Source organism: Macaca nemestrina, chromosome X (genome assembly GCF_043159975.1).
Source record: "Macaca nemestrina isolate mMacNem1 chromosome X, mMacNem.hap1, whole genome shotgun sequence".
Classification (NCBI taxonomy): Eukaryota; Metazoa; Chordata; class Mammalia; order Primates; family Cercopithecidae; genus Macaca; species Macaca nemestrina.
This window is the reverse complement of record NC_092145.1, coordinates 107036678-107048746: the sequence shown is the minus strand read 5'-3', so window position 1 is coordinate 107048746 and position 12069 is coordinate 107036678.

The following is a 12069-nucleotide window of genomic DNA, read 5'->3' as shown; positions in this document are numbered from 1 at the left end:
TCTTATATCATGTAATATAAGATGTATTAACTTTACATCATAGTATTTAAGTTATACAATATCAAGGAAAAGAATAAATGTTGCTCAAGGACTTCACATCTTTTGGAGAAGGGGTTAATACATTTTTCAATTGTGCACAGGACAGTTGTATCATGTCAGGTGGAATTATGACCTTGCTATTGTCTTTATTGGAGATTAAGTATGGTTTAAGGGGATGCGTGTAGGTGTCTCATTGCAAGAGATGGATTTGTGATGGTTAATTCTGTGTGTCGACTTGTCTAGGCCACAGGATGCCTAGATACTTGGTCAGACGTGATTCAGAATGTGTCTGTGAGGATGTTTTTGGATGAGATTAACAGTTAAATCAGTAGACTGAGTAAAGCTCTAATGTGGGGTAGCAACATCCAATCAGCTGAAGGCCTGAATATAACAAAAAGGCTGACCACCCCTCACCTCCCCCAGCCCCCCACCCCCACCCAGAGAAAGACAGAATTCTGCCTGACTGTTTTCTAATTGGGACATTGGCTTTTTCCTGCCTTTGGACTCAAACTGAAACATTGACTCTTCCTGGGTCTCAAGCCTGCTGGCCTTTAAGCTGGAACTACACCATTGATTCTCCTGGGTTTCAGACCTTCAGACTTGGACTGAATACACCATCAGCTCTCTTGGGTTTCCAGTTTGCCAACTCACCCTGTAGATCCTAGGACTTGTCAGCCTTGATGATTGTATGAACCACTTGCTTATAATAGATCTCCCCCCATACATGGACATGTATATATCTTTACAAGTTATTATTTCTGTTTCTGGAGAATCCTAACTAATACAATGGGGAGGTGAACTGCAAGTTGAAGAGGTAGTGGTCAACAAGTGAAAACGTTGAAATTGAGGTTATGGAGAGGCTGCAGCTATCATTAACCACAAGGTCAATGGTACAACAGTGGTGTGCGTGGCTGAAGTGGAGTGGGCACAGTATCAGTGGAGAAGAGCTCACAGAACAAAGAGTCCAGGGTTGGACTCTTAATTTTTTTTTTTTTTTTTTTTTTTTTTTTGAGACTGAGTCTGTCTCTGTTGCCCAGGCTGGAGTGCAGTGGTGCGATCTCAGCTCGCTGCAACTTTCACCTCCTGGATTCAAATGATTCTCATGCCTCAGCCTCCTGAGTAGCCAGGATTACAGGTGCATACCACGACGCCTGGCTACTTTTTGTATTTTTAGTACAGATGGGGTTTTGCCATGTTTCCCAGGCTGGTCTCAAACTCCTGGGCTCAAGTGATCCACCTGCCTCAGCCTCCCAAAGTACTGGGATTATAGGCGTGAACCACCACGCCTGCCAGACTGTGGATTTTTAATCCCCTAACTTTTTTTTTTTTTTTAAACTGCTCCTTGTGAAGCAGGGCTACCCCACAGACAGTGTGCCCAGAGTAGTCTTTATGTTTTATTTTTTTAAAAAATAGAGACAAGGTCTTGCTATGTTGCCCAGGCTGGTCTTGAACTCCTGGACTCAAGCCATCCTCTTGCCTTAGCCTCCCAAAGTGCTGGGATTACAGGTGTGAGCCACCGTGCCTGGCCTTAATCCACTATCAATGTGTATTTTGAAATCACCAAGAGTTCTGGACAAGAGAGGTATTGGAGAGCATGACAGTGAGCCAGGGATAAACCAAAGGGGAGTGATGAAGGGCTTGGTAGATGACTGTGATGAAGATGAGTAGAAGGCTGTGGAGTCTAATGCTTGTGCCTCAGAGGAGCTGGAGGTGGTGGTGGGGTTCCTGAGGAGAGAGGGACCATGGTCTGGGAGGAGTGCATGAAGTGCATGGAGGACACCTATGCCTCTGGAATCACTGTGATGAGAGCTGTGGAAGAGAAAACTGGCCACTGCTTGAGAGTGCTGCAGTATTGTCAAGGAAGACCCACTCATGTTCCCATTGGAGCAAGAAGGCAAGCTCAACCTTCAGAGAAGAATTCTTCAGCTCTAGACTAATGGATTCTGCTGATGACTGAGTGTGAGTTCTGGAAGGCAAAGTCTAAGGATATGGGTCAGAAGAGGGCATTTGAAGACTTGTATTTCCAACCATGATGGAGTAACAGGAACTGGATTTACTCCCCTGCCTTAAACATCTAAGAAACCAGGTAAAATAGGACGTAATTTGTTGTCTAATGTCAACATGAAACAAATAATGAACAAATAATGAAACAAAGGTTTCCAGACATTAGAAAACAGGAAGCATGGGACCATGATCCCATGAGAGAAGAGAAACAACTGAGTGAACCATATGATGGCCTGGAGAGAGTTTCCAGGCATATGTTGGTTGGCGGGGCAGTGAGGAGGACTAAAAAAGAGACTTGTGGCCTCTCTGAATTTAGATGACATAGTTAAATGAGTTTCTGGCAGCGACAGCAGCCAGAATTCAGAGGCCAGCACAGAGTACCATAGAGGAGCGAGCTGCACACAGAGAGAAAGCTCTGGAGATCTATAGGGGGTTCCTTTCAAGTCTTCAGCTGAATTCTGATCAGCAAACATATATGAGGAAACTATCTGAAATCCAGGTGTTACCAGTGGAGGGTCTTGGCATTTTGAAGAAAGAATTGGGCATTTTGAACAAAGTGGAGTCAACCAGGTTCTTGGCATTTTGCACAAAGAATTGGACAAAACGCACAAAGCAACGAAAGAATGAAGCCACAAAAGAATGAAGCAGGCTGGGTGTGGTGGCTCACACCTGTAAACTCAACACTTTGGGAGGTCAAGGTGGGTGGACCACGAGGTCAGGAGTTCGAGACCAGTTTGGCCAACATGGTGAAATTCCATCTCTACTAAAAATAGAAAAATTAGCCAGGCGTGGTGGTGGGCACCTGTAATCCCAGCTACTTGGGAGGCTGAGGCAGAAGAATTGCTTGAACCTGGGAAGCGGAGGTTGCCAGATCGCACCACTGCATTCCAGCCTGTGTGACAGAGCAAGACTCTGTCTCAGGAAAAAAAAGAAAAGAAAAGAAAAAAAAGAATGAAGACACAAAAGCAAAGATTTATTGAAACGAAAGTACACTCCACAGAGTGGGAGTATGCTTGAGCAGGCAGCTCAAGAGCCACTGGTTACAGAATTTTCGGGGGTTTAAATACCCTCTAGAGGTTTCCCATTGGTTACTTGGTTTACACTATGTAAATGGAGTAGTGGCCCACGATCAGTCTGATTGGTCATGGAAGGTGACCAATCAGAAGCTGAAGTGAAGTTACAAAGTTATACCCTCTGCAAACGTCTGGTTGATTATAGGAGGGGCCCAATCAGAGGCTGAAGTGAAGTTACAAAGTTACACCCCTATGCAAATGAAGACTAGGCCCACAACCAGTCTGACTGGTTATGGGAGGGGACCAATCAAAGGTACTTTCCATTTCTCATCTGTGATGCAGAAGAAGAGGGTGGGTTGCAAAGGGAGTAGCCTCTGATCTTTTTGTTATTTGGGCCTGGAAAGTTGGGGTTTTCCTTTTGATTTAGTTCTAGGAAGTCAGTGTGAATTGGCCTTAGGCTCCCTGCTTCCAGACCCTATTCTCCTGCCTCGCAGGGAAAGGCCATTGCAAAGGATCAGGAGGAATAATAATCCTCAGAGCCAGGAATACTTTATCTCCACACTAACCTGAGTGGAGAAACCTCCTAACACATAAGACATTGAGTAGAAAGCTCAGGATGGTATTGTCTCAGTACCAAACTAGCTTTAGACTAAAGGCTGTGCAGGTCCTGCCTAAAAAAAAACTTAAAAGCAGACCAAGTGTGATGGCTCATGCCTGTAATCCCAGTATTTTGGGAGGCCAAGTCAGGTGGATCACTTGAGCCCAGGAGTTTGAGCCCTGGGCAACATAGTGAAACCCTGTCTGTACAAAATTATGAAAATTAGCCAGGTGTGGTAGCACACGCCTGTAGTCCCAGCTACTAAGCTCACAGGGGGCTGAGGTGGAAGGATCGCTTGAGCCCAGGAGGTTAAGGCTGCAGTGAGCCATGATCACACCACTGCACTCCAGCGTGGGTGACAGAGTGAGACCCTGTCTCAAAGAAAAAAACAAACAAACAACAAAAAAGACCTTAAAAACAAGCCTCCAAAAGATCAAACTGATTAATTATGTCTTGGACCAAAACAAATTTTCTTTTTTTTTAGATAGGGTCTCACTCTGTTGCCCAGGCTGGAGTGGCATGATCTCGGCTCACTGCAACCACTGCCTCCCAGGTTCAAGCTATTCTCCTGCCTCAGCCTCCTTAGTAGCCTCCCAAAGTGCAGGGATTACAGGCATGAGCCACTGTGCCCAGCCAAAAACAAAACAAAAAAATGTTTAAGTTCGAAAAAGTCAGCACCCAATAAGGTAATATTGATATGGGAGTGGGGCAGGGAAGTGCTGAGTAGAGGAGAGTGGGTCCCTGGCTAGGGGTCCACCCTGGGGTTGTGCCCACGGATCAAGGTAAGAACAGGCATTTCTGTTTTTATGCCCAAATGTTGCATTTCCCAAAACCACCCTGGACTGCCACGCCCCCATCCTGTGCCTATAAAAACCCCGAGACCCTAGGGGGCACAGACACAAAGAGCTGGACATCAAGAAGAGCACACTGGCAGAAGAGCACAGCAACAGGCACCGTCAGATGCTGGCGGGCCATTGACTGGTGGAATGACATGGAGTTTGGCAGGGGGTTGGAGGAGAGTCTGGCCGCTGGGCGGCCCAACTCCAGGAGAAAACCACCTTCCCACTCCATCCCCCTTCTGGCCTCCCCATCTACCTTGCTGAGAGCTACCACCACTCAATAAAAAACCTTGCATTCATTCTCCAAGCCCACATGTGATCCGATTCTTCCAGTACACCAAGGCAAGAACGCCGGGATATAGAAAGCCCTCTGTCCTTGGGATAAGGCAAAGGGTCTAATTGAACTGATTAACACAAACTGCCTACAGACAGCAAAACTAAAAGAGCACATCGTAACACATGCCCACTGGGGCTTCAGCTGTAAACATTGACTCCTAGACACTGCCGTGGGGCCGGATCCCCACAACCTGCCCATCTGCATGCTCCCCCTAGAGATTTGAGCAGTGGTGCACCAAAGAAGCGAGCCACACCCTCCTCTCACACCCTGCTAGGGGGATAGGGAACTTTTCCCGTTTCAACATTTACATCTGGCACACAATAAAAAATTATCAAGCGTGCAAAGAAACAGGAAAATACAACCCATAATGGGGGGAAAAATAATCCATAGAACATGAACCAGAAATGACCCAGATGATAGAGTAAGTGGACAAAGGACATGAAAACAGCTGTTATAAATATATTCCATACATTCAAGAAAGTATAGGAGTGGGGAATGGTGGCACGTGCCTGTAGTCCTAGCTACTCAGGAGGCTGAGGCAGGAGGATCATGTGATCCCAGGAGTTTGAGGCTGCAGTGAGCTGTTATCACAGCTCTGCTGTACTCCAGCCTGGGTGACAGAGTAAGACCCTGTCTCTCTCTCTCTGGGGAAAAAAAAAAAAAAAAAAAAGGCATAGGAAAGCATGAGTGTGACTGAAATCGAGCACCCAAGGAAGACCCTTCCCTGTTGTCCCTATACCCACCTTAGTTCAGGGTTGAGATCAGTCCTTGTTGGAGAGAATATGGCTGTGACTCATTGAATGGCAGAATTTGCTGGAAATCTGCTTGCTGGAACTTGCCAGAAATCCACCAGCTAGAGTGCCAGTGAAAGCTGTTCATGGGGAGGTGTCTCGTTGGAGGCACTCTGCCACAAAACTACCTGAGGGAGAGTGCCAGGGGATGTTGCTGGCTACTGGGTGCTGTTGGCTGCCCTGCACTACAAAAGCTGGAAAATGGAGAAGCTGTGAGTGCTTCAGGAGCCAGAGGCAAACTGCTACTAACCCATCTGATGGGGAATTCCAGCGGGAGGCTGCTGGCTACTGGGTGCTGCTGGTCACCACGCACTGCAGGAGTCAGGCACTGGAGAAGTTGTAGGACCCTGTTGCTATCGAAAGCTGCAGACACTGCAGTAACCTGCAAAGTGGGCACTCCAGCATTGGGAAGCAAAACCTTTTTCTTTCTTGAAATGTCTCTCCAGTGCCCTCTACTGGCAAAGCATCAGTGCCAGGTGGCAAAGGAAACATGTAAAGGGACCAGATCTGTTTTCACAGAGCAGGCATGAAGAGTGAATTTGAAGCTGAGAGGTAAAAATTGGTAAGTGGTACAGTCCACCCCTTTGACTTCTTGGATTTCATGTGCACATATTTGAATTCTTGTACAACAAAACAACTTGGGCAAGGTGGGAGGATCATTGAAGGCTAGGAGTTTGAGGTTATAGTGAGCTATGATCCCGCCATTGCACTCTGGCCTGGGTGACAGCACAAGACTCTGTCTCAGAAAAAAGAGAATAAAACAACTTTACTCCTACCCAACAAGATATAGCTATCCTTCTTACAAGAGAAGTTGTTACCCTTTCACCCAAATGAGAAGACACATCACTGTCTGTATTAATTACTCTTCAAATTTAGCCATGGCCCCACTGATACCCTAGTACCTAAAGAGTAAATTGTAAAATTAACTTCCAACTTCTTGTATATAAAATAAAAATGGGAAAAAGAAAAAAAGAACATGGCTAGATTATGCAAATAAACACATACATACAACAAGCAGAAAGCAAATGAAGAAAGGTAATATAGTACTCATTTCTGTAATCAATCTCAAGGTTATAATTGACATCTATGGCTTCCTTCTTCTGTTATTATCCATCTGTATTTCCTCTACCTTCATTCAGAACCTCAGATGCTCTTTTCTACCTGAAGGAGTCACCCAAACTTTCATTCTGGAAGGGTCTCAGTCCTTGATCATCCTGCCTGTTTTGAGTTACTGGAGTTTAACCTTTTAATGGAGTTTAACCATTAATCTTTACTATGGGGGCCAGCACTTTGGGAGGCCAAGGCAGGCAGATCACCTAAGGTCAAGAGTTTGAGACCAACACGGCAAAACCCCATTTCTACTAAAAATACAAAAATTAGCCAGTCGTGGTGGCATGCGCCTGTAGTCCCAGCTACTCAGGAACCTGAGGCAGGATAATTGCTTGAACCCAGGAGATGGAGGTTGCAGTGAGCCAAGATCGTGCCACTGTACTCCAGTCTGGGTGACAGAGTAAGACTCCTTCTCAAAACAAAAAACAGAACAAACAACAACAACAAAACTTTACTATTAGGCATGGAAGTACTAAGAGGCACCCCAGATAATTCTCTGGGTTGCAGACATGGTCCTCTTTGCCTCCCTTGTGTAGCAAAAACTCAACTTCCACTTAGTAATTAGGATCAGTCACTCGAGCCAGTAAATTAAGTCTTACCTCACCCCCTTTTTTTGGTTTGTGGTTTCATTGGCATAAGGGGCCCAAAATGTCCCACATTTTTCACTTTCCAATTCACTGGAATTACTGTTGTGTCCCCTGGAAGAAACAGTCTCCCTTTGAGGACTAAGATCTCCAAACTAGCAAAGCTCCAAATTGCTGAGACAGGAAGCAAAAATTCTGAATAGGTTATTAGTTGTAATAATGAGAAGAGCTACTCCTACTTCTACCCCTTGGTTTCAGGACCCATTTATTCTGGCTATGGGAGAGAGAGTGCTGTATAATAGTCTCTAGCTCAAAGTATATATTACATTCCAAAAAATAGTATCCCATCATTTCAAGATGTTATTTCCCAACTGGCATCAAAACCAAGTTTCAGTAAGCCATTTCACCCTTCAATTAGGCCAGCTGCTTTAACATGATGTGGTATGTGGTAAGACCAGTTAATTCCATACGCATGAGCCCATTGCTGCGCTTGCTTTGCTGTGAACCAGAAGCAAAGCTGTGCAGAAGAGTCTACAGATGGTAGTGCTGGCACAAGGATTATGGGCAGAGTAGGGAAAACTATATCCAGAAAATACATCTGTTTCTGTGAGACTGAATCTCTGTGCCCCTCCATGATGGAAGACATCCAATGTAATCAACCTGTCACCAGGTGGTTGGCTGGTCCCCACAGGGAATAGTGCCATATCAGGGACTCAATTTTGGTCGGTCATGTTGGCAGATTAGGCACTCAGCAACCATGCAACCCTTGGTAAGGGGAAGTCCATGTTGTTGAGCCCAGGCATAGCCTCCGTCCCTACCACCATGGCCTATTTCTTTGTGGGCCCATTGAGCAAATACTGGGGTGGCTGGTGAAAGAGGCTGATGCGTATCAACAGACCACATCATTTCGTCCTCTGGATTCATAAGAGTCTCCTATGCAATGTATGCCTTTTGGTGGGCATTCACATAGGACTCAAATATCTTCACAGTCTGTCCCCATTCAGAGAAGGCTGGTCACATTTCTCTTCCCCAGACTTCCTTGTCGCCAATCTTTCAATCTTGTTCTTTTCAAGTCCCTAACCACATGTCAGTGTAGATCTATACTTCTGACCATCTCTTACTTGACACATAGTGGACAATTAAACATACTGTTCAATGTTCTGCCCACTGGAGAGGATTTTCCTTCACCATTGTCATGCAATCACCCCTGAATACAGCTGTAGTGCTGCATCTGTCTACTTTTGGATGGTAGCAGTATAACATGCAGACCCATATATAAGTTAGGCTTCAGTTTTCCCTCCTCAGTCCACTGGTCATAGGAACACTCCGTAATATCATAGGCATGGATTGAAGGAGAGGAAGCAAAGCAACAGGAGTTGGTGTCAAAAGAGTCTAAATTACCTGCTCATGCAACTTACTTGTACCTTCTGGACCTGCTCAACTTCATCTTTTATGTACCATTTTCATCCAATAATAGATTGCTGCTATGCATGCCTAAGCTTATGGCTATGTGAGTCAAAGAAGATACCAGTTCATGATGAGAGTCTCAGGCTGTATGGTCATCTAACCATCTATCTCATGGTTAGGTGTTTCAATCTCTGCAAAGGCCCAGCAGTAAGCCAGAGCTGTTTCTTGAAAGGAGAATAGTCTTCTGTGAAAGAAAGCACATGCTTGCTCTAAAGTCCTAGAGGCTTACCCTGTGATTCTCTCATTGGTGCTTGCTACAAACTCCATACAATATTCTTATTGGTCACAGACACTTCAAGTATCATGGGATCTGCTGGATCAAGTGGAAGAGCAGCTTGTAGTGCAGTCTGAATTGCAGAGCTTTCTCTTGTCTGGTTCTATTCAAAACTGGGAAGCTTGGGTGATTCTATAGATGGGTTTGAAGTAGCACACTCAGGCTGGGCATGGTTGCTCAAACCTGTAATTCCAGCACTTTGGGAGGCTGAGGTGGGTGGATCACTTGAGGTCAGGAGTTCAAGACTAGCCTAGCCAACATGGTGAAACCCCATCTCTACTAAAATACAAAAATTAGCCAGGTATGGTGGTGGGTCCCTGTAATCCCAGCTACTCGGGAGGCTGAGGCAGGAGAATCGCTTGAACCCAGGAGGCGGAGGTTGCAGTGAGCCAAGATCGCACCATCACACTCCAGCCTGGGCAACAGAGCAAGACTTCATCTCAAAAAAAAAAAAAAAAAAAAATGAAGTAGCACACTCAAATGTTGCCTCCAAGGCTGGGTGTGGTAGCTTATGCCTGCAATTACAGCAGTTTGGGAAGCTGAGGTCGGCAGATCTCTTGAACCCAGCAGTTCAAGACCAGCCTGGGAAACATGGCAAAACCCCATCTCTACAAAAAATAAAAAATAAAAAAGTTAGCCAGGCGTGGTGGCGTGCACCTGTAGTTCCAGCTGCTTGGGAGGCTGAGGCAGGAGGATTGCTTAAGCCCAGGTGACGGAGTTTGCAGTGAGCCGTGATCATGCCACTGCACTCCAGCCTGTGTGACAGAGTGGGATCCTGTCTCCAAACAAAAAAAAAAAGGTTGCCTCCAAAATACAAAGGCCTACGAAGGGTTGTAACTTTTTGTTTGTGGTAGGAGGTGTGAGGTATGCAACTTGTCTTTCACCTCGGAGGAAATCTTTTGACATGCTCCAGACTATTTAACTCCTAGAAACTTCATTGAGGTGGCAGGCCCCTGAATTTTTGTGAGGTTTATACCCAACTGTATCAGGCAGGGTTCTTCAGAGAAACAGAACCAATAGAATGTGTATATATTTAGAGAGGGATTTATTTTAAGGAATTGGCTCATGTGATTATGGAGGCTGGCATTTTTTCAAGTCTGAATTCTACAGGGTAGGCTGGCAGCCTCGAGTCCCAGGGAAGAGCTGATGATACAGTTTAAGTTCAAAGGCCTTCTGCTGGCAGAATTCCTTCTTGCTTGGTGGAGGTCAGTCTTTGTTCTATTATGGCCTTCAACTGATTGGATGTGGCTCACCCAAATTATAGAGGGCAATCTATTTCACTCAAAGTCCACCAATTTACATATATATATTTTTTGAAACAAAGTCTTGCTCTGTCGCCCAGGATGGAGTGGAGTGGTATGATCACAGCTTACTGCAGCCTCCATCTCCTGGGCTCAAGCGGTCTTCCCACCTCAGCCTCCTGAGTAGCTGGGGCTACAAGCATGTGCACTATGCCTGACTAATTTTTTTGGTTTTTTGTTTTGTTTTGTTTTCATTTTTTTGAGACGGAGTCTCACTCTGTTGCCCAGGCTAGAGTGCAGCGGCGCGATCTCAGCTCACTGCAAGCTCCGCCTCCCGGGTTTACGCCATTCTCCTGCCTCAGCCTCCTGAGTAGCTGGGACTACAGGTGCCCGCCACCACACCTGGCTAATTTTTTGTATTTTTAGTAGAAACGGGGTTTCACTGTGTTAACCAGGATGGTCTCGATCTCCTGACCTTGTGATCCGCTCATCTTGGCCTCCCAAAGTGCTGGGATTACAGGCTTGAGCCACCACTCCCGGCCTTGTTTTTGTTTTTTGTAGAGACAAGGTCTCACTATGTTGCCCAGACTGGTCTCGAAGCCCTGGACTCAAGCAATCCTCCCACCTCGACCTCCCAAAGTGCTGGGATTACAGGTATGAGCTACTGTGCCCAGCCCTTTCATTCTATTTATTTATTTATTTATTTATTTTTGCTTCTTCACCCAGGCTGGAGTGCAGTGGCTTGATCTCGGCTCACAGCAACCTCTGCCTCCAGGGTTCAAGCAATTCTCCTGCCTCAGTATCCCCAGTAGCTGAGATTACAGGCGCGAGCCACCACGCCCGGCTAATTTTTGTATTTTTAGTAGAAATGGAGTTTCACCATACTGGCCAGGCTGGTCTAAAATTCCTGACCTCAAGTGATCCGCCTCGGCCTCCCAAAGTGCTGGGATTACAGGCATGAGCCACTGCACCTGGCCCCCTTTCATTCTTAATAAGACATCTAAACTATTTGCTCCTTTCTGCTCACCAGATCCAATCTACATGTCATCAGTGTAGTGGCCCAGTGTGATGTTTAATTGAGTATCAAGATGAGCAATATCTCTGCTGACTATATCATTGCAGAGAGCGGAATTGACACAGCCCTGAGGCAACACCATAAAATTATGCTCTTGTTCTTGCCAGGTAAAAGCAAATGGTTTCTGGTAGTCTTTGAAAATTGGTGCAGAGAAAAGGTCATCAGCCAGGCCAGTACCTGCATACCAAGTGCCAGGGGGTGTGTTGAGTTGTTCCAGTAAATATACTATATTGGGGACAGGAGCTACAAGTGGAGTCACCATCTAATTACGTTTATGCTAGTCTGCAGTCATTCTCCAAGATTCATCCAACTTTTGCACAGGTCACACTGGTGAGTTAAATGGAGATGTGATGGGTGTCATCACCCCTACTTCTTTCAAGTCTTTTCTGGTGCCATGAATCTCTGCATTCCCCTCGGTATGCATTATTGCTTCTGGTTTACTAGCTTTCAAAAGAGTGGATGTTCCAGAGGCTTTGGTTTAGCCGTTCTTACTGTAATGGCCCTCACCCCATGGATCAGCAAGCTGAGGCGGGGGGGGTGGGGGTGGGGGCGGGAGTTATGCCAGTTTCTTTTTTGGGGGGCGGAGGGACAGAGTCTCTCTCTATTGCCCAGGCTAGAGTGCAGTGGCACAACTGCAGCTCACTGCAGCCTCAACCTCCTGGGCTCAGGTGACCCTCCCACCTCAGCCTCCTGAGTA